This window comes from Pinus tabuliformis, chromosome 3_2 (genome assembly GCF_031772625.1).
Source record: "Pinus tabuliformis cultivar Carrire ecotype Pingquan chromosome 3_2, CPIR1, whole genome shotgun sequence".
In the NCBI taxonomy this organism is placed as follows: Eukaryota; Viridiplantae; Streptophyta; class Pinopsida; order Pinales; family Pinaceae; genus Pinus; species Pinus tabuliformis.
In genome coordinates, this window is record NC_142302.1 from 955,523,225 (window position 1) to 955,527,063 (window position 3,839).

Sequence of the window (3,839 nt, forward strand, 5' to 3'; positions counted from 1 at the left end):
GGAGGGACATTATAATTAAATTCTAGAATGTTGTCCCACTTTCAACTATTTTTGAAGAAAAAGTTAGATAAAAATGAATATTTTTGGTTAGGTGTGTTGTTTCCATATTTTATCCCATACCTCCTCTTTGGGTATGTCATGATGAGCTACTTCGAAATGGTAAGCCTCCGTAGTAGTGAAATTTTCTTTCGTAGAGTATCCCCATTGAATTTTGTTTAGGTAAGCTAAAGTGGGGATCAACCTCTGATGAAGGTTTACCTAGAATTGTTTCCACTGGTTGTCCATTGGTTAAGCATCCCAAAATGAAGACGGTCTCCATTATCACCATTGTTAATTGAACTTTGTCTTATGCCTATAGTCTAGAAGTTTAGTTAAGCATTGGGAAGTCATGTGTTCCTTCATATGAGTCAGTTGTTGATTTTTTCAAAAGTTTGTGAACTACTTCGAAGAGTCCTCTTGAAGTAGTGTCATGCATCCATCCTCAATTTCCTAGAATAATTTATATTAGATTAAGTGAATATCGTTTTTAATGCACCCCTTCCTAATGCCAACCTGACACGTTAGTTAGAATTAGGTGGTTACTACATTGACCCATGATCTAAGGTAGTATTATGGAAATTGGATATAAAATTTTCACTTTCTTCTACCCTTTAAAAACTCAAGTCAAAAAATTCCATTGCATTTGTCATGTCGACACAATTCTAATGATATAAAATTTGTCCCAATCAAACTCTAGAATTTCAATTTATGACCTTTAAAATCCATATTAGCTCAAAAATGGCATCATTGTTTTCCTACCATATGGCACCCACTTGGTTTCCAAGTGGCATGCTTAAAAGTCTTATTGTGTATACACACACACACACACACACACACACACACACACATCCATTCAATTTTAAGTTAGACCCTAAAAAATCCCACAAAACTACCATAGACAAGACTTGGAACGAGGTTCCAAATGGGCCAGTCACAACCTATGTGGAAGACATATCATATACACATATAATCAATGGAGGATGACTTACTTTAATATAGCCACTTTTTTTTAGCTTTTAGGAATAGGAAATTAAACCTACATGATTATGTGTGTGTGTGTGTGTGTGTGTGTATACCAATGTGTCCACACTTGATTAACCCATATCTTAAGTTCTCTATTCACATATTGCAACCATCCTCAAGGCTTAGCACCCAATCCTTTAATTTCTTCCACCATCTGATATCCAACTGGGACACATCAATTTGTCAGGGGGCATCATCAACCAAACACTCCATCCCATGAAGTTTCCCTTAACATGACAACCCAAGGGTGAGTCATCCCGACAATCCATAATAGCTGTGTAAAGGGATGCATTTGGGTAATGGACTCCATGAAGGGAATTTTATTGTTAATTTTCACAGTAACCTTCTATCTCTATGGACCCCACCACAAATATTTTAGCAATTCTCTCCTCTTCCCACATGGTCACTCCATCATCTCATCATCGAAGGTGTAGGGACCAACTAACCCTGAATATTCTATATATATAGTCATGAGACACCATCCTAGTCCCTATCATCCCAGAACTCCCCATCCAGTGCACCTCCCTTGGACTTTTGAGGATGAGACCTCAAGGACATGACACCTTGGGCACCTTCCTTACCGCACACTTAAATCACTAGGGAGTCTGTCCTTTGATGTATTCATCTGGAAGTAATTTGATTTTCCTTCCCCATCCCATTAAGGGACATGCTTTTATTGAGGCTAAACAAAAATTGGGCATCACTTTTCCAATGTACAATGGCCACTTATGAGCGTAGTGCACCTGCCTTTGGTTATGGGGATTAAACAAGACGTCATGACACAACGCTCCTAGAACACTACAATATATATATATATATATATATATATATATATATATATATATGTATGTATCTATTTATGCTTTCATGAATGGAGCAAGGTGATTATAGAAGGACTGGTTTCGTAAAAAATTAACTCAATTACACTGCATTCCATATTGCCTATGCTTTCTCATGGAAATGTACACACACACATACACTTATAAATTTATATGTTCTATACTCGTGTGAGCATTCTTCTTCCCATGCTTGGCACAATAAAGTAAATCCTAATAAGTAACCTTTTAAGTGCATAAAAGAAACTTGACAAATACTTTTCTATTCATTCACACTTAATCCCATTGGGCCATTTTAAAACTAATAATAATTCATAGGTATAGAGGTCTCTTAGGCTAAATTTGAAAATATAAAAACCTCATGAAAAAAAATAGGAAAACATACAATGCCCAAAAATTCCAACAAGGAATATCATTCTATAGGTAAACAAGAATTATCATTCCAAACTTGATTCGCAAGCACAAACCACACCTTCGAGCATTAAATTATGATCATTAGTCCAAATCTTACACATTATTTTTGTAGTTGATGTATGGAAGAACACACACCCCTCAACATTAGAGTGACATTATATTGATGAAAATAAGAGAGAATATAGTAATCATAAGCACGAACATAATATTATACTTATCTTATAATGTTTTGGCAACTGAGAGTGGGACTATGACTATCCACCAAAGATAAGACGTAGCTAAGTCTTTCTTATAGCTATCACTCCCGAGCTAAATTCCAAAGCTTAAGGTGAAGTGCTTATGAGAGATTTTAACGAACAGCATAGCTGAAACATGATGCCACCAGTCACATTTCCTTCACCCACTAGAGTAAAGCTTCTGCTCTCTCTATCATTCTTGTGCCCAAAAAAAGTTTAAGAGGGTTCTTCTCTTGGTTCCAACTTTCACCAGTGCTCTATAACACAACTCAAGTTTCTACCCTCTCTACCTTTTCCATGGCTTATGTGTCTCTAGACATCTCCTCCTCTCTCTGTATGCCCTACATGTCCATGTCAAAGAGCTTCTGTATGTAAGGATTCCTTATTTGAAGTTCATCCTTTATATTTTCAACCAACTAACAACCCCCTTCCTCGCATGATTTCATGCCAATCATCTCGCTAGGAAAACTCAGCCCATGATGAGGCTCTAAGTTTTTCCCTCTTCTTTCTTGTTGTTGAAGCTAAGGACACCTAGTGGTCTAGGTGGATATTGGTGGCCACCCAATGATTTCACTTGGACCACTATTATTGTTTCCTTTCAGTTTCCTACTTTCCAACATATTTTATACTTTTAGCAATTATTTTCATCTTGGACTTCTAGAGCCGTTTTGAGTCCCAAAATTACATTGTTTAGGGAAACGAGAAAATGATGATAATAAATTGTTTTCCTATGATATATATTTATAATGAGGTACCATGCATGCCAAATTGAGATCGTATGCCAAAGTTATGAACCCAAGAAGTTTACATTCTAACTAATCCCATAACCAATACCATGATATCTCCAAGTATATGAGAGAACATAAAAGCTCAGGGAAACAAGGGTTTCTTGAACTTGGGGGAGTGCTTGAAGCACAGGGATTCTTCAAACTTTATCAGGGGATAATCTCAGTATATTAATTCTCTCCTTTCTCTCCTCCTTTAGGCCTTCCCATTGTAATCTTTTTATACGTCTCCCAAAGTAGTTTTTTAGTTGGGAATAGTTGGGCCACGGGCACTAATAGGTAATCAACAGGTAAAGCTCGTGATCTCCACCCATAATTAAGTAAATTTAATTTTTTTAAGTGTTTTAAGACATATACACGGGTTGGGTATATACTAACCCACATGTCCACGCATGTAATACAGGGCAAAGTCGCATACAGGGAGTAAAACACTATTTTTTAAATGTTTGGACCAAGTCTGGAAGGAAGGGCTGTCCTAGGCCATAAACCAAGCATCACAAATACAT